Below are 27,415 nucleotides of genomic sequence, written 5' to 3'. Positions count from 1 at the left end.
GCAGACAGGAATTCGCCAAACTTGACAAAGAGTACAATGAATCGATTTTTAAGAAATTCTTCCGCTGCTCAGCTCGAAAAGTGTTCAACTAACGAAAGTTAGATAACAACCTGGGGAACATGCACACAAATTGGCTTCGTAAAATAACATTCTGGCTGTTTTTGAGAATTTTTTTGGTAACAGATCCAGAATCTGTTTTCAATCAACGACTTCCCCAAATATCATCTTCCTCTTATTAGAAAACCACTTCAAGAAACTAAACAAGTATATACAAGTATCCAGCAACCATAATATGCAAAGAATGAGTGATGCCGGTATACTCTCCCCCAAGCTTAGGCTTTTGGCCTAAGTGGAGATCAATCCCATGGTGCCCATGAGGTAGCACCTCCGTAGTCTGACGAAGATGGATCATATTCCGGGTATGTGCTGGAAGAAGCACCCGGATACGTGACGGTGTAGTCATAGGAGGGCTCGGCGTCCTCGGAGTCATGCTGCTGGTGGAAGCCTTGTATCTTCAATTTCTCATCCACCTCCTCCTTAGAGCGCGACCATGGTTTCCCGTCAATACCGAACAAATCGGCTGCGGCAAAAGGATTTCCCTCTCTTCCCCATCAGCAAACAACATTCTATAGACAATATTATCTAAGCTAGAGTCGGTTGTAACAAATTGATGACTCTTCATAACTCGCGAACATCAAGTCTTATAGGAGTTAATTTCACATCAGTAGGGTTAAGAGGAAGATCTAGATATGCTAAAATGCGCGATGCAATAATTCCTCCAAATATAGGCCCCTTGTTAGACAAGCGGCGAGCAAAAAGAGCACCAAGATGATAAGGTGTGTCCTCAAGTGAGTGCAGCAATTAAGAAAGCAAGATGATAGCTAGAAATATTACTAGTGTTCTCCCTACCAAGAATGCTAGTAGCAATGTAATAAGCAAAATACTTAATGGCGGGGAGTTGAATGTTTCTTATCTTGCCACGCTGAATGGTGCGACAATCATCATTGGTGATTCCTCGATAGAGCTCCAGCAATTCCTTGGGGTCGTCCTCAATCTTCTTTGTTGTACCTACAGGGGCAATATCCAATGCAGTACAAAAATCCTCCAACTTCATAGTAATAGGTTTACCATAGATCTTGAATGCAACTGTCGGGTGATAGTGCTTGTTGTTGAACTTAAGGCTCTCCACAAAGATTTTAGTGAGCATGTAGTATTGTTCCCTCTCATCTCTCATGTAGGTGGTTAAGCCCGCCTTACCGACGAGGGTCAAGAAATCATCCAACAACCCTGCATTACTCAAAAAGTCATAACATGGGAAGGATGAAGCGTTAGGGACTCCATTGTCCTCTTCGGGTTCGAAGCTCGGTGCGATGAGGTCCTCATAATAGGATTGCCTCGAATCGGGTAGATGACCTTGAGGGCCTCCCCGTGCTTGTCGTCTCTCTTTCAAATACTTCTCCAAAGTTACGCTTATCCATCTTCCTTTTCTGAAATTTTTCAACAAACAATATAAAATTTGATTTGGTGACATATAATTGAGGGGAACTACTATAGGAACTTGCTAGAGTACTAAACATGCATCAAAACTGGTTTCTACCACTTGGAACAAGCATGCAAGCTCACTAAACATGTTACCTACAGCAGCAAAATATTCAAGATATACTCCACCAAACAAAATTCTACTTGGATAATCGGAGGAGTCACATACCGGAGAGCAAATGTGCCAAATTTCAGACAGAAAGCTGGGCTGAGCAAAGAGATCGAGAAATCTTGAGCTCTTCAGCAGAAACGCGAGTGAGAGAAAGCCGGTGCGAGTTTTTTCGGGAGAGAGAAGAGAATGGGAGAAAAAGATGAAGTGGTGGGGCAAGGAGGGCCCCACACAACAGGGTGGCGTGCCCCTGCCTGGCCGCGCCGGCCTGTGGGTGCCACCCGGGGTGCCCCACTGGTCATCCCCAGGTGTTCCCATGTGCCTCGTCGAAAAATAGGACCAATGGTATAATTTTTGTGAATTTTTGAAAACTTTGAAAAACGCACATTTCTGGGTGTTAAATTTATTATTACTGGGCAGAAAAAGATTTTTGAAATCTCTAATTAACTAAAGAACTTTGCAAAACAAAAGTGCTACAGCAAGTAAATCAAGTGGAGGAAGAAAGAGATGTTGTTTAGTTCCTCTATGCATATAAAATGAATTTGTTAACAAGGTTGATCAAGTCTTGCCACCAAATAAATTTTACATAGCATAAGAAGAATTAAACCTCAAATCAATCATGTTACCTTGTATTGTATTGATATGGATCCAATCACAAGAGTTTGATATTCTTCTTTAGGCTCATATATAGGACAATCAATAGTTCCCACTTTGATAGTTCTCACATTAGAAATTGTATTAACTCCACATGCTTTCTCAATCCTCTTGGGAAAATAAACGGTATGTTCCTTGTCATCGACATTGAAAGTAACTTTTCCTTTATTGCAATCAATAACAGCCTCTGCGGTGTTAAGAAAAGGTCTCCCAAGAATAATAGACATATTATCATCTTCAGGCATTTCCAACACAACAAAATCAGTTAATATCAAGCAGCTATTAGTAACTTGAACAGAACATCCTCACATATACCAACAGGAATAGCAAGAGATTTATCAGCCATTTGCAAAGATATATCAGTCGGTATCAACTTATCTAAATAAAGTCTCTTATAAAGAGAGAAAGGCATAACACTAACACCCGCTCCCAAATCACATAGAGCAGCTCTAACATAATTATTCTTAATAGAACAAGGAATAGCTCGGTATACTCGGGTCGCCAAGCTTCTTTGGAACCTTACCATTGAAAGAGTAATTAGCAAGCATAGTGGAAATCTCCTCATCAGGAATTTTCCTTTTGTTAGAGACAATATCTTTCATATACTTTGAATAAGTAGGCAATTTAATAGCATCACCAAAGGTATTTGCAGGAATAAAGGTTTCATCCAATCACAAAATTTATTATAGTGTTCTTCTTCCTTTGATTTTAGTTTCTTAGCAGGAAAAGGCATTTGCTTTTGAACCCAAGGTTCTCTTTCATTACCATGTTTCTTAGCAATAAAATCTTCTTTAGTATACTTTTTATTTTTAGCATGCTTTTCAGTGTTCTTCTTCAACCTCTTCTTTATCGAAGCATCATTCTTATCATTATCTTTATCATGTTCATTACCACTTTCAGTTTCAAGCATCGAAATAGAAATACTATTAGGATCATTAATAGGCTCGTGAGGATTCTACAACAGCTTTTATGTTTCTTTTTCTTTTTCTTAGATGGAGCACTAGTTTCGGCTCGTTGAGAATCTTGTTCAATTCTTTTGGGATGCCCTTCAGGATAAGAGGATCCTGGGTAGAAACACCGCCTCTAGTTGTTACTTCATAAGCATGTTTTTCTTTAGAATTATCTTTTAACAAGTCATTTTGCACTTTAGTGGTTTGATCAATTTGAGTTTGAACCATTTGAAAATGTTTAACAAGCATCTTAACATCATTGGAGGTTCTCTCCACAATACCATGCAATTCACCAATAGCTCGAGAATTTTCCATTAAATGATTCTCTACTCTCATATTGAAATTATTTTGCTTAACAATATAATTATCAAACTCATCTAAGCATTGAGCAGGAGGTTTTGAATACGGAATATCTTCTCTAGTAAAGCGTTCAAGAGAGTGTACCTCAATCATGGATGAAGGGGGAGTGATCTTACATAAATCTTCTATGGGAGGTAAATTCTTCACATCTTCGGATTTAATACCCTTCTCTTTAAGAGATTTCTTGGCTTCCCTCATATCTTCATCATTTAATTTAATCATACCCCTCTTCTTCAATATCGGTGTAGGGGTTGGTTCGTGTGTAGACCAATCATCATGATTCCAACCTATTCTAGCCAATAATTCTTCAACGTCGTCCGGAGTTCTTTTCCCGAAAACACAACCAAGCACAACTATCCAGGTATGCCCTAGATTCAATGGTTAGTCCACTATAAAATATATCAAGTAAATCATGCTTTTCCAAATCATGTTCGATGCCGAGCTCTAATAAGAGAGCAAAATCTAGCCCAAGCCTCGTGCAATTTCTCTCCATCTTCCTGATCAAAATTATAAATTCTCTCGCAAAGCAATATGTTGAGCACTAGCAGGAAAGTATTTCCGGAAGAAAACATCAAGCAATTCTTTTGGGCTATTAATAGAATCAGTGGCAATCTATTATACCAAGTTTTAGCATCATCCTTTAATGAGAAAGGGAAAATTTTAGCAACGAAATAAGTAGCTTCTTAACATCATCGAAAACAAGCTACTCGTAGTAGACAACTCAATCATGTGTTCTACAAAGACTCTCTTTTTCAGTACCACAAAAAGGTGTTTTCTCAACAATAGATATATGAGACAAATCAAGAGAAAAATCATAATCCTTATTCTTAATGTTTATAGGAGATGTGGCAAATTTAGGATCAGGAGACAGCTTTATATCTAACAAAGATGTTGGGCAAGCAACTTTTTAATTTTTCTTGCATCAGTAATAGCATTGCATTTATTAATAAAATCATCATCAAGTTCTACATAATCTTCATCAAGATCATCACTAGAGTATTCAACAGACTCAGGTGAATTAACAGGTGTAGCAGCATTTTCATTAGGAGTTTCAAGATTTCTCAATTTATCTAGACCTAGCAATTGTAGCATCTAGAAAAGATCCCAATGAACCATCATTATCAAGCACAGTAGAAGCATCATCAAAATTTTGAGAGGAATTTTCAGATCTAGCAGAAGTACCAGCATGTGAAGCTTGTGGTGGTGAAACAAGTTTATCTATCACAGATGGTGAATCAAGAGCAGCAGAGGTACTCAGAGTTGTACCTTTTCTTGTAGTGGATGGTTGTCGTCGTGGTGAACGAGCAGATGCCATAGGATGGCTTAAGTTGGGGCCGAATGGACGTATGAGGATCCGGGGGAGGGTTTGCGATTAGATGGGAAGAACTTCCGGATGCTCTCCTCAAGAACACAACCAAAGATAGGTATGCAAGAAGAGAGACAAGAGGAAGAACTCTTTACTAGATCGCTAGCTTCATTGATCTCAACATGGTTACAAGTTTCTCAGCATACGTATCTCTCTCTAAGGTCTCGCTACGTGCCCGTGAAGAAGGGCTGCCCCCTCTCCTTATATAGGGGAGAGGGTGGCTTACACTGGAAGAAACCCTAATGGCATCTTTGACTAGACAAACTACTTTACAAAGCTACTTTAATCATAGCTGACACCGGAGTCCTCTTTAATCAGGGGCGCTGACGTCCTCCGGCTTCTTTGACCGTCACTCTTCTCTTTATCGTCAGCCCTTCGTCGAAAGCTACTTTGCTTAGCTCATCTTTGTCTTCTAGCTCTGAGAGAATCTCTGACCGGTCCTGCCGACAAGCTCCTTCCTTCCGGTGCCCCGGTATCTTTTCTGCTCGGTTCCCGTATCCCCTTATGAGGATACCGGCTTAGCCTCGTTCAGCCAAACGCCTACCTTAGACTCCGGCACGATTATCTAACCGGTATCCTGATGGCTCAAACCATCCGGTTTGGCATGCCTTTGGCATACCGGGGGTCATCCCCCCAACATTAGTCCCCGAAGCTGGTATAGTCTGACGGATCCTATCCAACAGACCATGCCAGGTTCCCATGTCTTTGATACCGGTTTGATTCATCCGGCGTCACGTTCGGATCCGGCATCTTTGCCCGGATCCTCCTCATCTTTTCTTTGCAAGTCATACCTCGGTATCTTATCTTCCGGTATCTTAACCATTAAACGCTTCCTCGGCGAAGTCGAGAATATCTCGGCCCCGCGCCTGACAGAGACATGCGCACTGTGACTGATGCGCCAGTGTCAGTTGTCATTTCGCTTCGACTCCCGCGCGCTCATTTAATGCACCGCAGCGGATCCCACTAGCCGTTCCTGCATCTCTCGCGTGCCCCCGTGTGGCCTTATGTTTTTTCGCGTGTATCCCTTCGACACGTGGCGGCCCATGGTGCAAACCGCCGTGGGCCGCGAGGCGAACCGCCGCGGCCCGGCCGGTTTCCAGCCCACTTCCCTCCTTCTATATAAGCGCAACCGCCGTTCCTCTTTCATCTTCTTCGCATTCTCCACTTCCTCGCGCGCAGAGTTCATCGCCTCCGTGCCTTTGCCATTCTCCATCGCCGCCGCTTGTTCGAGCTCGTCGCCCGGCGAACTTACTCCTTCGTTCCGCCGGACCTCGCCGCGCGGAGATCCTTTGCCGCAACCTCACCGCGCCCGCAGCATTTGTGTTTCCCCAAGCCGTTCTTCGCCTTGCCGCCGCCGGACTTCCTCGCCGGCCGCAGGCTCGCCGCTCCTCCAAGCAAACTTCTCCCTCGCGACTTCGCCGCCTCGAGTTAGGCTCTACGCGCCTTTACCTCTTTCTCTCCCCGCACTTTGGATCTCGGGGACTAGTAGAGTATTTATTCGATCTTTGTTTTGCTTTTCCTCTTACTCGTAGATCTTCGCGCGAGGGTTCGTTTGGGGAAAACCGTTTCTCGCAGATTTCGGCATCTCCTAGATTCCCATGTCTAGCGAAGGATCTCTTCCCGCCGCCACCTCTAGCACCCAGGATAGCAACGCCTCCGACGGGTTAACCGACGACCTCGCCCGCATGGGCCAAGCATCCAGCCGGAAGCAAGAGGCCGGCACATCTAGCCGGGCCTCCGGAAAGGACAAGACACGCGGAGCTCCGGAGAGGTTCCGACGTGACCCAATATGAGATCGACCGGCTTTACCGGTCCCGTGAGGATCCCGAAGGAGTTACCTGCCGGCTTCCTCGCGGAGAAATCCAACCGGTGCTCGAACCGGGTGAGGCCGTTGTTTTCCTTGCTCACTTTGAGCGTGGCTTCGGCCTTCCCGCCTCGATTACTTTCGCCAACTCCTCGACTTCTATCGCCTCCAACCTCATCATCTCCCCGGCAACGCCGTTTTTTATCTTTCTTGCTTCGTGGCCTTCATGGAGGGCTACATTGGCATCCGTCCCGCTCGCGAGACGTTTGCCCGCTTTTTCTCCCTTCGGATCAATTCGGTCCAGGGCAAGGACATTCCTAAGCCCAAACCCCCCGTTCAACGCGGGTCTTGTATTATCGGCTCCCGCCAAGGGAGCCCCTTCTTTAAGTTCAACGGCCTCGAGTCTTGCCGCTTGTGGCAGACGACGTTCTTCTATGTGAAGAACGCTGGTGACGAGGACCTCATCAACCTGCCGGCGTTCAACCCGGCGCCACCCACCAAGACCAACCGGCAAGTACAACCCCGGAAGGGATCACACCGAGACGAACCGGGTGGTGCGCTTCATGCAGGGGTTGATGAGGGACACCAAGATCTCGCTCCGACGATATCATCCGTGCCTTCATCAGCCGCCGGGTGCTTCCCTCCAGCGAGCGCGCTCACAAAATTAGTGAGATGTACGGCCTCGGTGATCCCACCAAGATCACCGGCTTGGCTTTGAGCAAGGAGGACGTGGTCCTCGAAGGCGGGCCAAATCTGCCAAACGGACATGCCGGATGACTGGGAGTGGGGCCTTTGCCCTCTTAGTGCCAGGAACCCTCCGTCCAAAGATGTAAGAAGATATGCGGCTCGGGTCGTGTAACCGGTAACTTCTGTGCTAGTGTCTAACTTTCCTTTTTTTTCCTTTGCTTTCAGGCCAAGGCCCGCTTTCCCCGGATTGACTCTGACCGGCGAGGCCCCGTCCCGTAAGCGGCCCTTGGACAAGTACGATCCCGATCCTCGTCATTCACCGGCTGGATCCGAGGATGGGCCGGACTCCGCCTTCCCGCCTCGGCAAGTCTCCGCCGGAGCCGCCTGGTTCGTCCGATGATTTGACCATGCTCGAGGTAGCCTTCCCGTTCGTTTTCTTATGCTCTTTTTTGCTATTCCCGTTCGTAGACATTCCCTCGCCGCAACAAACCTCGAGTCCACGAGCACGTGCCTCCGCCTGCAGCCGAGGTGGGGGACGAGTTCCCGGACAACCTTATGGCCGAAGGCCGAAGAATGATCCTCCGGCCGCCGATGCCGGCCCCGCCCGTGCCTCTTCCGACAGAACGCCCTTGGACCGAGGTCATCGGCGGGAAGCAGTGTCAGCACCAAGCGCCATAGCGCAGGCGGATGCCGATGTCTTCCGGGTAAGTTTTATTTCTTTTTATACTTTCTTTGTTTCTACCGAATTCTTCTCCGGTTGCTTTTTTCCAACTTGTTCTCCTTTTCCTTTCTTTCAGCCCCCGCACTTGAGCTTGGCTCGACCGGCTCGCCGGCTCCGCCGGCTCCGCGAGGACTTCAACTCCTCCTCCTCACTCAAGTCCGGCACCTTCCGGTGCCGGCAACACCTCCGCCTCCCCTTCGGGGGCATTACAAGTTCGGGGCGCGCGGCCCCAACACCTCCTCGATCACCGCGCGGAGGAGGACTCTACCTCCCCTCCGGAGACCCAAGACACCGGCGCCGCAACATCGGCGCCGGCCAAGCTGATGCCGGGCGGGCGGAACCTCCGGTTCCCTCCTCCCCGAAGAAGAAGAAGAAGAAGCCAAGCTCTTCCCCTACCGCGCCGGATGCTTCCGCGCCGGTCTTTATTCCTCCTCCTCGAGGCCACGCCGACACCGCCGCCCAGCCCAAGGATCTTCCGTGGCCAGCGGCCGGTGCCGGCCAAGACCCCCAAGATCACCACTTATCTAAAGCCCGGGGCTTCCCGCGGCAAGGCCGTGGAGGGCGGCACCTCCGGTGGTTCGAGAGACGTGGTGCCGCACGCCGCCCCGCCGCGCTCGCCGCACAGACAAGCCCACCGGCCTCCTAGGTCGGATCGTTGAACCGAAGCGCGCGGGCAAGGACCCGGGGCATCTCCTCCCCTATGCCCGTAGTGGAACGAGGCGGATATCTCTCGCCTCAACCCGCGGCCCGGGGAAGGACCGCCTTCCCGCGCCGGATCCCGTTGGAGCTCGGTCTATCGAAGAACACTTCACGCGTGTTAAACGCGCCGTGAAGGAGTTTGACAGTTGCTTGGTACGATGCTACCAACAACGTGGTGGTAAGTTCCGCTAAACCTCTTTCATAATTTCGTTGATGCCGGTTTCCTTCTCTTTCCGCATCTTATCTATTCTCCCAGTCCCCGAGTTTTGTGGTGAGAGCGCAGCTCTTGGCGCAAAACTTTAACTTAAACCTTAGCGTGAAACCGCACCGCCGACTCCCGAGTTTCGGGTTAAGAACCTTGTTCTCTAGCGTAAAACTTAGTTAAAAACTCAGCGCGAAACCGGCCCCGCCAGCTCCCCGAGTTTCGGGTTAAGAACCTTGTTCTTAGCGCAAAACTTAGCTAAAAACTTGGCGCAAAACCGGCACTGCCAGTCCCCGAGTTTCGGGTTAAGAACCTTGTTCTTAGCGCAAAACTTAGTTAAAAACTTGGCGCAAAACCGGCACTGCCAGTCCCCGAGTTTCGGGTTAAGAACCTTGTTCTCTAGCGTAAAACTTAGTTAAAAACTCAGCGCGAAACCAGCACTGCCAGTCCCCGAGTTTCGGGTTAAGAACCTTGTTCTTAGCGCAAAACTTAGCTAAAAACTTGGCGCAAAACCGGCACTGCCAGTCCCCGAGTTTCGGGTTAAGAACCTTGTTCTTAGCGCAAAACTTAGTTAAAAACTTGGCGCAAAACCGGCACTGCCAGTCCCCGAGTTTCGGGTTAAGAACCTTGTTTCTTTCTCACAACTACTTTTCTTGAACGAGCACTCGCCGACACCCGGAAGCAACTCTTCGAGGAGCTTTTGTGGGAGCATCGGGAGCTTGCCGAGGCTCACAGCCCACCGCCAAGGTTCGTTTCTTTTTCCCTCCAGCATCTTTTCTCCGAATGTTTCTTTCCTTGATACTTACGCATTTTCTCGTTTAACAGCTTGTTCCGGAAGCTAGCCTCGAGGCCCCGAAGGCCCGTGTTGCCAAGCTTCAAGGTACCCTTCTTTCTTTTTCTCGACTCTTCCCTTTTTTCATTCGATCTAGTGCCGCTTGCTAAGACTTTACTTTCCTGGTACCTAGGCGAGAAGGAGCAGCTTCTCAAGGAGCACAACGAGGCGCCGGAGGCCCGTAAGACCGCCTTGGGGGAGCTCAAGGAGCAGGCCATACAAGCCGCGCTCCGGCATGAGCAAGCTTTGAAGGATGCCCGGTTGCAGCGGAGGCTAGGCTGGCGGAGGTTGTGGAGGACTCCACGAACGCCAACACCGTCTTGGCGGCGAACCGGAGGAGGAAAGGAAGGCGCGGAAAGCAACGTGAGCAGCCTTATCGATACCATGACCACCGATCATCGGGAGTATGATCGGTTGGTTATGAAAATAGATGCGCTAGCTCTCCGTAAGTCCTTGCCTTGTCCCTTCACTTGCTTACCAGCCTCTTTTCCTTTGAAGCTATATCTTTGTTCCTTTCTTTCCCGACACACTCTTTTCCCCGCATTTTGTGTTTACGTTTTTTCTTTCCTTCTCGCAGAGCACTTCCCGAATCCCGGTCCTATGCCGTGAAGAAGGTGAGGGAGGACCGGATTGCGCGGGAGTTCCCCAACATGGATGCGCCCGGGACGGGTACGACTATCTTGTCGCCCTCTCGCCGCGGGTCCAACACATGCGTTGCGTCGACCGGCTTCTTGTCGACCCGCCAACCGCCGCCATCCGCATCTTCAAAGTATTATGGCCCGAGGAGGAGCTGCCGGAGAACATCACGCTCACCGCCAACCGGCTCAAAGATGCCGGGCACCGGATCCGCGAGTGGCAATGCTCGCGGCCCGTGCCGGAGCCGACACAGCCGTTGCGCTCCGCGTGCTCATGGTATCCTCGCTCTTGACCCGGACGCTCTTCGTGGTGTGCGCGCGGATGCTCCCACGGACACGTACCCGGCGCTTATCGCGAAGCGGCAAGACCGTGCATACCGGCTCGCCGAGTATGCCGAGGTCCGCACCTTCATCCCACCCCCTCCTCGGTGTCAAGGACTACCTCAGCGATGAGGAAGAAGAAGACGAGGGAGATGAAGGTGAAGCTGCCGGGGACGTGCCGCCGAAGCTCCCGAAGCCGGTGCTGGTCCTCCTGAAGATGCCGAAGCCGGTGACGCTCCATCCGACGCCCCCGCTGCCCGATGACCTCTTGTTAACTATTTGCCCGAGACTTATCTCGTTTGCTCTCGCTTGTCTTACAAACAACGTTTGTTAAATTCTGCCTCCGAATGCCGGGGTCTATGATGTAAAACTTAAGTTCTCTTGTGGTTGTGCTACAATATTCCCTGCCGGTAAGTTATACCGGTAGCTAATTATCCTGAGTTTGTTTTAGCACCTTTGCTTTTGGTTTTGGTTTCATCTCGTACCGCAAAGATTTCCCAATTGTTTCCGCATCCAATTTGATGCATACTTGGTTCTTTTGCCTTGGCTCGCCTGCCTTCTCCGGGCATTCTTTGGCATATGAGCACAAGGTTCTTTCACCAAACAAGCATCTTCTTGAACTTAGAAATAACTTTGAAATTTTGCAAAAAACCGGTTTAACCGGGTTAGTTAAATTTTCCGGATTGTTCTTTCCTCGTTTCCCCTTTCGCAGTTCATGTGCTTATCTCCTACCGGTTTATCTTGCTTGCCATGAAGCCGGTTTTCGGACAGCAGCAGAGTCGAAGACTCCGGTAGGATCTGGCACACTACTAAACCGGAAAGAAAAGACATTCAATAAGCAACCGGTAAACTGAAAAAATAGACAAGTTACATGCAACTTAAGTTGGGGTAGTCCCCGAGATTCATTCAAGGTTCCGACATCTTTTATTCATAGCATATAAGGTACAAAAAGGAACTTCTACACCACCACTTCAAGAGTAGAAAGGACGCAACAGAGCTACATTCCATGGACGCTTGCTCTCCTCTCCGGACTTGTCCGCCTTTCCTTTTTTCCACTCCTGTGCATCAATCAGGTAGTATGCATCATTGTGAAGCACGTTGCTTACAATGAAGGGACCTTCCCAAGGTGGCAAGAGCTTATGCCGGCCTTCGGTGCGCTGCACTAGGCGAAGCACAAGATCTCCTTCCCGGAAAACTCTTGGATTGACTTTCCGGTCATGATAGCGTCTTAGGTTTTGCTGATAAATGGCTGTTCTTGCCAACGCTAGCTCTCTCGCTTCTTCTAGCAAGTCCACATCATTTTCTCTGGCCTCTTTGACCTCTTGCTCAGTATAGAGCTGTACCCTTGGTGAATCATGGATGATGTCGGTTGGTATCACTGCTTCTGCTCCGTAGACCATGAAAAAGGGAGTGTATCCGGTAGACCGGTTTGGGGTTGTTCTTATGCTCCACAGCACTGATGGTATCTCATCAAGCCAACACCCCGGTGCTCTTTCCACTGCGTCAATGAGTCTGGGTTTGATACCGGAGAGTACCAAAGCATTCATTCTTTCCACTTGGCCGTTGCCTTGTGGGTGTGCCACCGAGCACAAATCCAACCGGATATTCTTATCCTCACAGAACCTTTTGAACTCCCCTTGAGCAAAGTTGGTTCCATTGTCAGTGATGATGCTGTGCGGGTATCCATATCGCAAGATGATATCCTTCAAGAATTTCACAGCCGTATGCCCATCACACTTTGCGATAGGTTTTACTTCTAGCCATTTGGTGAATTTATCCACCATGACCAAGATGTGAGTCATGCTCGCTCCTTGCAGCCTTGAATGGGCCAACCATGTCTAGGCACCAAACAAAGCAAATGGCCATGTCAGCGGTATTGTCTTTAAACCGGACGCCGGGGTATGATTTTGCTTGGCGTACCTCCGGCACCCGTTGCATTTCCTTACCAAATCCTCGGCGTTTGCCAAAGCAAGGGCCAATAGAACCCATGCCGGAACACTTTTGCCACCAGCGCCCTTGACGAGGCATGGTGCCCACATTCTCCTTGGTGAATTTCCTCAAGCATTTCTTTCCCCTCTTCCGGTTCCACACATCTTTGAAGGACACCGGTAACGCTTCTCTTGTACACCTCGCCATTGATGAATGTGTATGCCTTGGACCTTCTTTGGATTCTCCTTGATTCATTTTCGTCAGCCGGCAAGGTGCCGTTGATCAGGAATTCCTTAATAGGTTTAACCCATGATGGTATCTCTCGAACCAAAAACACCGGTGCATCTATCTCCATGCTATCCACCAAGCATCGTTTCTTCCGGTATAGGCACGGCAGTCCCCGAGCTTGCCGGAACAATCCCCGGGTTCGCCGGAGCAAGTCCCCGGGTTCCTTCCATCGATATCCATTGGCACAATGTGTGACTCCGAACAAAAATTGATTCCGACTCAGGACTTGGCTTGATTGATGGTACTCTCGTGTGCGCCGCAGCTATTCCGGGAGGAATTTCTTGTCGAGATGAGCCTATCTTGGACAAAGCATTCGCAGCTTCATTTTCTCGCACGCGGTACATGGTGAAACTCACAACCTTCGAAGAATCCGGCAATCTTTTGCACGTGAAACCGATACGAGGCCATGTTGGCATCTTTTGCATCCCAATCTCCGAACACCGCTCGTACCACAAGATCTGAATCTCCATAGCAAATGATCCGGTGTGCACCGATTTCTTTTGCGACCTTGAGCCCATGGATCAAAGCTTCATATTCAGCGACATTGTTCGATGCTCTGAAATGTACTTGCAGAACATACCGAAGGTGATCTCCTTTTGGTGAAGTAAGCACCACACCGGCACCCAGACCCTCCTTGAGCTTGGATCCATCAAAGTGCATTTTCCAGGACTTCTATCTTCTCGATCCGGCGGTTTGTATTGCATCTCCGCCCAATCAACAAGGAAATCAGCCGTAGCTCCGTGATTTTATGGCATCTCTTCTTTCATACACCGGTACGTATGGTGATATCTTGTATCGCCCATTTCGCAATTCGGCCGCTGGCGTCTTTGTTGCACATGATGTCAGAGATTGGTGCTTCACTCACCACCTTCATAGGATGTTCCTCGAAGTAGTGCTTGAGCTTTGTGGCGGCCATAAACACGCCATAGGTCATTTTCTGGAAGTGCGGGTAGTTTTGTTTTGAGAGGGAGAGCACCTCGCTCAGGTAGTATACCGGCCTCTGGACGGTTTTTCCTTCCTCTTCTCTTTCTACTACCACAACAACACTCACGACCCGGTTGGTTGCTGCTATGTACAACAACATGGGTTCTCTTTCCAACGGCGAAGCCAATATTGGCGCGGTAGCTAACATTGGCAGTGCCGGCTGCGTTGGGTCTCCCAACGCATAGTTATCCGCCACACGTATCATCTCTGCCAACGTTGTCGGCATGTTCCGCTGCAGCCTTTGCCACAACGGCGAACCTCTTTTGCAGCCACTTGCTGAACCAAGCAATGGCCTGCGCCTCGATTATTCCTTCGCAAGAGTTCCTTATGGTGTTCCACCGGGCCAGATAATCCCGGTCTGTTTCGTTCGGGCGCTGCAGACACAGAGCAAGTTGCTGCGGCCTGTTTGGCCTCTGACAGGTGCTGCTGAAATTGCTCACAAAAGCTTCCTCAAAATCCAGCCAGCCGTTTATGCTTCCTGCCGGCAAGTTGTTTAGCCGGATTCTTGCTGGTCCAACCGAGAACGACGGTATGATCCTTACGGCCCAGCGCCGGTTTCCTCCTCCGGCTACGGTTCCTCCGCCTCCAGCGACGTATACCGCGGTCACGTAATCCGCGAGCCAATCTTCCGGCTTCGTAGTGCCATCGTATGTTTTTGTGTCACGGGGCAGCGTGAAGTTGCGAACTGGTGGTTTTTCTCTCATGATTCTTGGGCCAAAACACTTTGGACCTGGAGGACCTTCCTCCTCGATCATTTCTGACAAGTATACTCTATCCAGACGGTGCCTCGCATCCCGTTCCGGTAAGTATCTCTCTCCCAAGCGTTCTCCCAGAGGGTTCCGGTACGCTGCCGGTCTGTTAGAATCAGCTTCATCATAACGTTCCGGTGCCGCGGCCCTTGCCTGCCGGTACCTTGGTGGAGGCGTCTCTTCCTCATCTTCATCATACGCTGCCCTTGCAGCCGGATAATTTTGCCCGGTCTCATGTTTACCGGCATGTTTGTTTCCGGCATACCCTTCTTTGGCGTAGCCTCGCTCTGCCCCTTGGCTTTTTCTACCGGCATCGTGTTGCCCGGCTTTTTGTTTGCCGGCAAGGACCGGATCATACACAGTCATCTGCCGTGCGTTCACTTCTTTTTCTTTTCTTACGTCCGGATGGGGGACGAGGCCTGCCCCTGGGACTTGCTTCCGGCATTCTTTGTTGAACGCGCGGATTTCGAGGCCATAGCCTTGTTCAGCTTAACCGAGCTGCTCGGCGTTCTGTTGCTCTACGAGCATCTAGCAGCTCTCGACACGCTCTTGTTGTTTTGCCAGAGCCTCTCCGGTAAGCGAATCACACAGATCTACTGGCAGCCTTAGCAGCTTTTATTGTTTTATCCGGACTGCTGTACTTAGGTTTCTCTACAATGCTAACAGATGCAGAGGTACTCTTGCCGGTAAGAATCTCCTTACGCAAATCTCGATCTAGATTGCGAGCCTTAAGCCGGTTTTCCGGTATCCTAGCAGCATGAGCGCTAACAGAAGCAAAGCCATGGGCAGCGTTATACTCACGTACGGTTAGGTTCAGCTCGCGCTGCGCCTTGACAACGTCTTTGCCGCTCTCGAGTATCCTCGGGCGCTGCGCCTCCGGCTCCGCTTGAGCCGCTGCCGGGTCGATGTTCCGCGCGATGGGGGTTGCCGGCGCGTTCATCGCCGTTTGGAGAGGCGTTGCCGGTGGCGCGGATGATGCTCCCGCTGCGCTGCGTCGCGCTCCAGCGGTGGCTTAGCCGCACGGGTCGAAACCGCGCGACCAGCACCTTCAGCCTCCACCTCCTTTCCTGCACCAGCCACACCGGTCATCATTACCTCGACGCTGCCGGGCGCGCGCCCAGCACAGAGCCATCTTGGCGGGTCCGGTGCCACCAGCACCGGCGAGAGGCGCTGGCGCACGGGGACGGTGCCGAAGTAGATGCGGTGGCTGCCGAACTCGATGATGCGGCCGTTCTTGGGGAAGATGCCGCCGTTGGCGAAGCAGCCCGCGTTGTCGTTGATGAAATCGACGGAGTAGAAGTTACGCACCAGCGCGGACACCGTCCGCTCGCCGGCGAACTCGAGGAGGCCCGCCCGAATGTGTACTCCGAGCATGCGCCACTTCATGCCCCACGGTGGGCGCCAACCGTCGTCGTGGTGAACGAGCGGATGCCATAGGATGGCTTAAGTTGGGGCCGAATGGACGTATGAGGATCCGGGGAGGGTTTGCGATTAGATGGGAAGAACTTCCGGATGCTCTCCTCAAGAACACAACCAAAGATAGGTATGCAAGAAGAGAGACAAGAGGAAGAACTCTTTACTAGATCGCTAGCTTCATTGATCTCAGCATGGTTACAAGTTTCTCAGTACACAGATCTCTATCTAAGGTCTCGCTACGTGCCCGTGAAGAAGGGCTGCCCCCTCTCCTTATATAGGGGAGAGGGTGGCTTACACTGGAAGAAACCCTAATGGCATCTTTGACTAGACAAACTACTTTACAAAGCTACTTTAATCATAGATGACACCGGAGTCCTCTTTAATCGAGGCGCCGACGTCCTCCGGCTTCTTTGACCGTCACTCTTCTCTTTATCGTCAGCCCTTCGTCGAAAGCTACTTTGCTTAGCTCATCTTTGTCTTCTAGCTCGAGAGAATCTCTCGACCGGTCCTGCCGACAAGCCCTTCCTTCCGGTGCCCGGTATCTTTTCTCGCTCGGTTCCGGTATCCCCCTTATGAGGATACCGGCTTAGCCTGTTCAGCCAAACGCCTACCTTAGACTCCGGCATGATTATCTAACCGGTATCCTGATGGCTCAAACCATCCGGTTTGGCATGCCTTTGGCATACCGGGGGTCATCCCCCCAACAATGGTAGTATGGCGACTTTAGGATCGCGAGGTTTACCCATGATGGAGAATTTGCAGCGAACAATATCAATGCAAGTGAACTTGCAAATAAAGCTATGCTCCCCGGCAACGGCGCCAGAAAATAGTCTTGATAAGCCACAAGTATAGGGGATCGCAACAGTCTTCGAGGGAAGTAAAACCCAATTTATTGATTCGACACAAGGAGAGACAAAGAATACTTGTAAGCCTTGACAGCGGAGTTGTCAATTCAGCTGCACCTGGAAACTGACTTGCTCGCAAGAGTTTATCAGTAGTAACAGGTTTATAGCAGTAGCAGTAGTGAAATAACAGTAGCAGAGTAACAAAGACAACAGTAGTGATTATAGTAAACAGCAGGATTAAAATACTGTAGGCACAGGGATGGATGAACGGGCGTTGCATGGATGAGAGAAACTCATGTAACAATCAAGGCAGGGCATTTGCAGATAATAATAAAACGGTATCCAAGTACTAATCAATCAATAGGCATGTGTTCCATATTTAGTCGTACGTGCTCGCAATGAGAAACTTGCACAACATCTTTTGTCCTACCGGACGGTGGCAGCCGGGCCTCTAGGGAATCTATCGGAAATTAAGGTACTCCTTTTAATAGAGCACCGGAGCAAAGCATTAACACTCCGTGAACACATGTGATCCTCATATCACCGCCTTCCCCTTCGGTTGTCCCAATTTCTGTCACTTTGGGGCCTCGGGTTCCGGACAACAATACGTGTATACAACTTGCAGGTAAGATCATAAAGAAATGAATATCATCATGAATTGATAACATGTTCAGATCTGAGATCATGGCACTCGGGCCCTAGTGACAAGCATTAAGCATAACAAGTTGCAACAATATCATAAAAGTACCAATTACGGACACTAGGCACTATGCCCTAACAATCTTATGCTATTACATGACCAATCTCTCATCCAATCCCTACCATCCCCTTCAGCCTACAGCGGGGGAATTACTCACACATGGATGGGGGAAACATGGCTGGTCGATGGAGTGGCATCGGTGGTGATGATGGCGATGATCTCCTCCAATTCCCCGTCCCGGCGGAGTGCCAGAACGGAGTTTCTGGTCCCGAGACGGAGTTTCGCGACGGTGGTGGCGTACTGGATGTCTTCTGACGATTTCTTCTTACCCCCTGTGCGTTTTTAGGCCGAAGGCGTTAAGTAGTCCAGAGGAGGGCGTCGGAGGCCGGCCGAGGGGGCCACACGCTAGGGCCGCGCTCCCCCCTCCTGGGCCGCGCCGGCCTAGTGTGTGGGGCCCTCGGGCCTCCACCTGGCTTGCCCTTCTGGCTCCGTCAATCTTCTGGAAAAATAAGACCTTTCGCATAAATTCCGAGGATTTTCCTGAAAGTTGGATTTCTGCACAAAAACGAGACACCAGAACAGTTCTGCTGAAAATAGCGTTAGTTCGTGTTAGTTGTATCCAAAATACACAAATTAGAGGCAAAACAATAGCAAAAGTGTTCGGGAAAGTAGATACGTTTTCGACGTATCACGGTCCTATTCTTTACATCTGAAATACAATCTACTGCAATTGTTCTTTACTGTTCTTCGCAAACAATCATCATCTTCCACACAATACGTTTAATCCTTTGTTTACAGCAAGCCAGTGAGATTGACAACCTCACTGTTACGTTGGGGCAAAGTACTTTGATTGTGTTGTGCAGGTTCCACATTGGCGCCGGAATCCCTGGTGTTGCGCCGCACTACACTCCGCCGTCATCAACCTTCAACGTGCTTCTTGGCTCCTACTGGTTCGATAAACCTTGGTTTCTTTCTGAGGTAAAACTTGCTACTGTACGCATCACACCTTCCTCTTGGGGTTTCCAACGGACGTGTCGACTGCACGCATCAGTCCACCCCTCCCCCAGGTTTACCAGTGGTGCATCACTTCTTGGTGCGCCACTGGTAAGTCTGGGGAGCGGGTGGATCGGGCAGAGCCACGCTGGTGGTGCACTACCGACTAGGTGCGCCAGCGGTAAGAAGGCTAGCCGTGGCGCACCACTTCACGGTGTGTCATCGCTATATAGCAGTTACGCATCAGGGTAGTGGTGCCTCACTCCTAGACCTAGTCATCCCACGGCTAGCCATTTTTTCTATTCGTGTAACATGCATCATGCTCAATTTGAATATGAACAAGAGGTGGACAAATTGTTAATTCTGGCGAATTCTGAAACAAATATTCATTATAACACACACTTTGCAGTCGTACAGATTTCCAGTGAACATGTAGCCACATTTATTCAAATTTATTAAGTGCCTTGTTTGGTTCAGTACATAGATTCCCGTAAACCTGTGCCAGCTAATAGACCAGATTGAGTGAACATGGAGAAAATTTCTCTAATACCAACAAGACACGAATGATTATTACTAGCACACACTTGGCATCGATAAAACGGTACAAAGTGATGCTAAACCAAGTATCCGGCAAAAAAAATCACCTCACTACGATAACAACTGCAACACCCTTTGGTAACAGGAAGGCAACACCACCGGAATCTACGCAATATGCAATAACAACAATTCATCCAGCTCCAACAACAGCACCCAGAACACAAACCAAGAAGGAAAGTACCACTTCTGCCTTCCTTCCTACATAGACCTTCTCACCTCTCTAGTCAATAGCTCCAACTTCACCGGGGATATGATGTAGTCCTCCGTCGCCTCCAGCTCCGAGGACAGGCTCTCGTCATGCCAGCTATCGTCGCATTTACATGTCCACATTTGCGTTCTTCAACTACGCGGTCAAGTTGGCCTTCATTGTGTCCGCTGCGGTAACATCAGAATTATTTTTCAATATTATTTATCAAGGATATAAATATACTAGCTGAATACCTGTGCGTTGCTACGGAATGACAAAACTAGACCCATCGACATTGATCAAAATATATTTCCAACTCGAAAAATATAAGTCGCGTTAGGCTTATAACATTGTTGGAGTGAACATAGATATTCTTACTATTTAGCACCTATGAGCGTTCTTAAGTGATGTATAGAGGAAAATCCACATCTCATGGATGTTAATGTTGTTCCTGTGCTACAACGATAGCAATCTTGTCACCCCTCTACTAAGAATAGTAAATCATTGCACTATGTTTCTCCTTTTTTTTCGATAAAGGATGCTTTATTACTTTGTGGAAAGCAATTACATCCAGCCTCTGCATAATCAGGATGCACACATGTAATAACCCAGAACATAGGAACAACGAAGGGTAGATTTAGAAATGGGATGTGCATTTCATCGCAAAACGGGGGAAATTTTCGCGCTTTATTGCAACTAAACCTAAGAGGGATCGAGGTTCTCTCTCATTTTGCACTTAGGGTTAGGCAATGTGAGTTAGGGAAATTTCGACATGATCTCTTTTGTATCTTGTTGATTTGGGGAATTGATTTCATTTGACAAGTGTTAATACATTTAACAATAAGCATTGAACAATCTAAAATAGAACTCATAATTCAAACACAATTTATAAATTCAAATGACTTTGAATTTCAAACTGAATATTAAATACAATATTTAATTCAGAATTTAAACATTACATAGATCAAAAGCTCATAAACAAAAACTTGAGCTTTATTGATATCACAACACAGATTACAAAGTCTTTACAATATTCTTGATACAAGAATGGATGAATAATAAACAGAAATGAAAATAAAGATTACAATTTGCTCCTAAAACTAAAACCTAAACTAAATGCTTGAAGAACATCTTCTGGTCATATTCAACTTCAAAACCTGCAAAACAAATCACAAGTGCTAGCCAGGATACTAAGTGTTAGAAATTCAGTTTGGACAGTTAGCAAATAACACAAGATTCAGTTTGGACAGTGCAAACTGTCACAGCACACCTGTGCTTGTCCAAAGCCAAGGACAACACAAGATAGGATCAGGCAGACCAAAACTGAGCAGCTGCAGTGGGCTCAAGTTTCAGCATATGAGAGCACACAGCTCAAGTGTGCTGGGCAGCAACAGCAAGGCAATGCAAGGGATGAGTCACAAGGTGACCAGGCCTTGTGTGTCATGGCCAGAGTAAAAGAAGAGATGGTATAAAAGGATTACAAACCCTAGAACCAGTGCACAGTCGACCAGATAAGAATCACCAGGTAAGGGTGAAGTTTGAGCAACACATAGTTCATCCTGTTCTTGCTTAAGAACAAGCACAAACACACAAAACCTCAGCCATCGAAATCATGGTGACCCGAGAAGATCATCCAAGATCCGGAGGTGAAGGGCTTTGCACAAACCACAAGACCGCAACAACAAAATATTTCTTTCTAGGAGCCGGAACAAGGTATACCTAGTTCCCGGAAGAGATCCAATGGATCTGATCCATCATATGCATGAACTAAGCATGGGATGAGCAGATGCTCATATGGGTAGATCATCACTTGGTTTTCACCAAGGATTACCGCTACCAAAAGCTACTAAGATAGAAACCATCCAGATACAGATCATGTGCACAGTAGCTAGAAATCATGCACGGATGCACACACTAGCAAGATCACATGCACAGATAGCACCAGTAGATAGCAAAGATTAGCAGCCAAGACTACACAGAAAATCCTAAGCATGCAACCATCAGAAACCCTAGATTTCTTCACATGCAAGCATATTGGCATTCATACTTAATATGATTCCCAAATATGCAAGCAAAGATGAGTAGCCAACAAGATCCAACCAACCATGTGAGCAACCGACCGCAGCAAGGCTACCGAGGTCACATCACATTTAGCACCAATGAAGAGCAAGCCAAATAGATCACATCACTATCCGTAAATGGATTCGGACTTTAACTGCTTGTAAAAGGATCATGAACAACAAATTCATATACAAGCAAGTCATTTAAATCATCACTGCATAAGCAGTTCATCATAATTTAAGTAATCCAAGCATGAATTTATCACAGATTCATGCTAAGCATGACAGTAGCATACTGTTAAGCAACACAATTTAATTCATAGCCACTAGAGCAAGTCTAGATAGCTAAGGTGAGCAACAGCACAAGTAAGCAACAGCACAGTGATGCTTGAGCATCAGTATCACCAGATAATTGATTCATATAGCCACAGTATTAGCCAGTAAACAATCACTGTCAATCAATTGATCAAATGGAGCAATTATAGCAAGCCAAGTTACACAGAGAGGTTAGCCAACAAGCAAGGAATGATCCAATGGATCATTGGCTTGCAGAGGTAGCACTGAAGCATATCACAGACACCACTGGCACACACACAAGTGTCACAGATGCAAACAAGTACACCTAGACAAGCATAGCATGGCATAGTTAGCTCTTGAGCAAGCACAGTAGAGCATGGCAAGTGTAGAGCATGCTAGGAGCAGCAGAGAAGCAAGCACAGCATGAACAGCAAGCAAAGCAGCATGTGCCAGCACCAGTAAATGGGAATTGGGCCATGAACTTGCAATTAACAGAAGCACAGGCAATTTGCATAGGAATAGCATGGTTCTGTGTGATCACAGGATCACCAGAAAGTCACAGAGCATAAGGAAGAAGAAGCACAGTAGCTTGAGAGGCGCAGGCATGGAGAGGAGAAGGAGATGGAGAGGATTACTTACACGCGCCCGGTGGCGCAGGCTATGGCATGGCGAGGCAGATGCTCGCGCGGCCATAGCAGCCGCAAAGCCGAGGAAGGCGCCGGCGTTACGCCGACGAACACCACCACAGGCAGCACGGCACGGAGACGACGGCACAGTGCACGCCGCGAAGCACCCGCGCCAGGTCGGTCTCAGGGGCGCGCACGTCGACGGCGAGGACGAGGCTCGTCGGAGACCACCAGATCGCCCAAGGCGATTCTCCACGAGATCCAGATGGAGGCGATTCGCCAGGAGAGGACGAGAAGGGAAAAACTGCGCGGACAGCATCGATAGATCCGCTCGCGGCGGTTCGAGATCGGTAGGTGGCTACGGCGGAGGAGCACGGCAATGGCCGGAGCAAGGCGGCGGCCATGGCGGCGACGCCATCGCCACGGGGTCGCGAGAGGTTAGGGTTAGAACGAGTGAGAGAGAGAGACGAGTGAGTGTGCGAGGTGGGCCGCTTCGGCGCCACCGAGCCACTATGGGGCAAGCCATAATGGGCTGTCCCATGGGCTTCGAGTATTGGGCTGGGCCCAATAGGGGCCAGGGGCATTTTTGTCTTTTAACAATTATTAAAAGACCAAAACTTTACCAAATTTTAATAAATCATAAACAACTCTAAAAATCCAATAAAAATTGGATTTATGAATGAAAAATAAATCTTAACAAAAATAAAATATGAAATGGAATTTATGAAACAAATTCAAAATTATGAATTTTAAGAATTTAAATAATAACTTGGAATTTAAAATTATTATTTCCTTGTATTTAAAATTCAAGGAAAAATCTCAAATAAGTTCAAATACTTATTTTCAAACATTTCAAAATGAAATTCTATTATTCCAAGTCATTTCTTTTGTAAAAGAGCATTTTCCCGTAAAAATACTATATTCCTTTTTATTCCAAAAACTATAAAGGTAACTCTATAATTTTCAACTATTTTTGGAATGATTAAAGGAATCACCAAGTAAATAGTTTTACTTTGAATTGTTGTACTTTGTGTGAATTAAAATGGTTTATACTTTTAAATCAATTGTAAATTACCGTCAAAGACATAAATCTTAATACAACCCTAAATTGTAATAACTCCACTGGGAAAGGGATTCAACATAAAATAATACATCCATGATTGCATTATTTGGATTTTATAACATTGTCCTTACCGGACAATGATGCTTCTTACGTAACCCGAGGTCCAGGTTCCATCAACCGCATTGAACCGCACTATCTCGCAGTCCACGTGCAAGTTCACCCTTGCTCATGTCAACTTGATTATTTTCTACTACTTTGAATGCAAAGCTATATACTTATCATTCCCGCATCGCAAATGAAATGTTATTTTCCAACTATGAATATGACTATGTGGATGGCAATGGAACCATGGTATGTGTTGATATGGTGGAGGTTCCATTGCAATGGGTTATATCACCCTAGGATTAAATTACCAATGCCGTCCAAGTGATTCTAGCGCCGTACAAACCGCGTTGACCATGAGATCTATAATGGCTCGGGGAAGCCGCCGTATCTTTTCCCTTCGCACGCCAACGGATTGGTAGAGACGGTGGGGTGCCGGAGGCACCGCCGCAATAGGTTGGGAAATCCTTTTAAATCCCCATCCATTAGTGATGTTAATCTCTACCATCTATGAAGGATTGTCCGGAGTACACCATGAGTAAAGCCGTATTATCGGGGAAGTCTACTCGGAGGTGTACGGTTGGACAAAAGGGTGGGTTTGCAGCCGCGGAGAAGGCGGTGTGGGCTTGGATCTTTATACCTGGCCTCACACCAAAGGAAGTGTGAACGGGCGCAAGTCCTCGCGGATGGCAAAAAGGGTGAGATCTCTTGTGGGAAAAGTAACGCACCTCTCGCAGAGTGTATCAAATTGTGGCTGTCACTCCTCGTTCCGGGAAGGAACCGCGAACGCGGCAGAAAGGAACTCCACGAAGTTCTAGTCAACCCGTGAAGACCGACGGGCATAGTTTTCATAATAAAAGCAACCTTTTGAAGAAATGATTGCAAAACATGCATTGACCCGAGATTTCCCGATCAATGGTCGTAGCTAGTGCATCAAACACCTTTTTATTCTTTTAGAACTTGCCGAGTACCCCCGTACTCACTTTCTTTCGACACCCTTGCTAGACCGTGATCCGGAAGTGGAGGCCATCAACGATGGAGCACCGGAAGGAAGCTACGAGCTGGTCTACGAAGAACCTGATCTTACCGACGGAGTGGAAGGCGTAGACTATGGGATAGTCTACGGACCAGATGACACGGAGGTGGAGGAGTAGTGACATACCCTAGCATCATAGAGCCGAGCAACGTAGAACTTACCTAAATAAGTTGTTGAGCTCTCTTTTATATTGTGATGAGTTGTAATCGTACTTAAGTAGTATCTTAGGGTGTTCTCATAGGACCTGTGAGAATACCAACTTGTTAAGACAATGTTTGTAATAAAGTATGGAGTGTTATGACCTGCAATGTTTCTTTGTACCACTCGAGGGATATGGCAATTTGTGAAGAAGTCCCTTCACAAAGATCATATCAACGACTTGTATACTACAACATGCAGTGGTATGCTGGGTCACCGCAGCTGGTATCAGAGCAAATGTTGCGACCTTAGGTTGGAAGGACCTAGTATAGGGAAGAAACCTGTAGGAGTCTAGTAGAAATAGTAAAGGATTCTCTAGAAGTATGGTGATTATTCACTTGAGAATAGCAAAACCATATATTTTAGTGCGATAATTCTTTATTATAGCTATTATGATGCATTATCACTACTAATATTCTGCTTTTGTATACAGCCATAATGGCGAACACTTTTCCTAAGAGGACTTTGAGGAAGGTTGAGGGTTGGCTTGGTGATTATGATGGACCAATAACAGCTCTCCCGTGTGGGATGCCGAAGGAACTTCATTGCGATCCACGGATACCCGTTATCAAGTATACTTACTATGATGGGGAAATCCTAGCCAAGTGCAGAGTATCGGTCCAACTACCGGAAAACCGCTGATGAGTCGTATAATGCCATACGGAGAAGCCAAAACTATCACCACAGCCTATCATATGGGCCTATTCAAGGCAATCCTTGAGATAAGGCAACACAAGTCAAGTAGAACTCCTATGTTCGTAGTTTTCTCATATACCTCATGCCGAGGAAGATGAGGATCCCACTCTTAATCATTTGGTGTTAGCACACGTAAGTCCCGAAGCCGCAAGCACAAGCACATGGATAGCCGTAAGTCTTTATTGACCACGATGTACCTTTTACACATGAAGATGAGAGGTGAGATTGACCACATGCTAGCTGAGTTCACGGACCCTGATAAAGTCCAAACTCGGATGCGAGATTTGAGGGCACAACCACAACATACTACACCTTTCTTTAACCCAGACAGCGATGTAGATTTGAGTGACCAGTGGTCCAAGAGAAATCCATTTACGAGAGATCCACTTACACCTAACTTTGTCCCGCACTATCCACACGTGTCAGCATCATATGATACTGGATATGGGGGAGACCACTCATGGAACATAAATTGCTCGGAGTCACCGATCGAGAACTCGACGGGTTGGCGTTTCGGGAACCTTTGGTGATGAGGAGGAGCCAATTCCATGTGATACGAGAGATGAGAGTGGTGGGGTTAACCAACACTACGGGCAGGAAGAGAAAGGTACCGATTCCATTTCTTTAGATTTGGAGATGGGAATATCTAAACCATCACAGTACGAAGTAGGTGAGAGTTCAGGAACAAAGAAAAAGAAGAAGAAGAAGATGAGGGGTCAAGTGAATAGGAATCCTTCATGGATGACTGAAGAAGGAGGTATGTATCCTACTGGGGATATGTACGAGTCATTGTCTAGCTACTTAGGCATGACTGATCTCTGTCTCGGCACTTCGTCCGATTCAGATTACATACCTACCGGAAGGACCTTTGTCCCGGATGGTGTCCGAAAGACAAGTCGCTGTACCGGATGGACCCTGTGGATGTACGCGGAGGCGAGCTATGATGATGGGGAGTAGAGCTCCAAGGAAGAATAAAGTAATCTAGGTGGTATTGTAATAGAACGTATTTTAAATTCCCGTTGGCTTGGGCTTTGAGCCAAATAAGTGGTTTATATATACCACATGTAATATACGTTTGTGAGTGTGTTATGTATTATACGGTGTATATACATAATAAATGTTTGTTTTGGATTTGCTTCTTGATTTTATTGTGTGACTAGTTCTGGGCAATGAGTTGAGCTCAGAAAACATTTGCATGGTGTAATTATGAGTAATCGCTCTTTGTTACAGGACTAGGGGGAAATGGCGTTAGTAGAAACCGAAGAGGCTCGCAGAGAGCGGGAAGAAAGAGAGAAAGAGGAGGCAGATGCAGCAGCTAGAGCAGAGAACGCACCACCACCACCACACCCAATGTTGCACCCAACTTCCAACAAGATATGAGGTCAATGGAGGAAGATAGGAGGCGTTACCGGGAAAGCCGTAGCAAGAACATGCAGGATTTCTTTACCCATGTCATTAATGATAGGGGTAATGAAGGCAAGGGAGTAACACTATCGGACTTCCAAAATGCAAGACCACTACCATTTACATCAGCTCCAGAACCAATGGACGCTGAAGATTGGCTCATGGATACGGAGCGGAAGTTGAAGACCGTTGGTTGCAACGATGAGGAGAAGATTAGATATACCACTTATCCGTTGTCGTGACCAGCAAGCATCATGGTGGGAGAACCTTGTAGCAGTACACCCTCCAGATAAGGTATTTACCTGGGAGGAGTTCAAAAAGAAGTTTCGGGATGCTCATGTTCCGGACAGTGTGGTGGAGCTGAAG

This window comes from Lolium rigidum, chromosome 5 (assembly GCF_022539505.1).
Source record: "Lolium rigidum isolate FL_2022 chromosome 5, APGP_CSIRO_Lrig_0.1, whole genome shotgun sequence".
NCBI lineage: Eukaryota > Viridiplantae > Streptophyta > Magnoliopsida > Poales > Poaceae > Lolium > Lolium rigidum.
The sequence above is the reverse complement of the archived record's forward strand: the minus strand, read 5'-3'. Positions refer to the sequence as shown.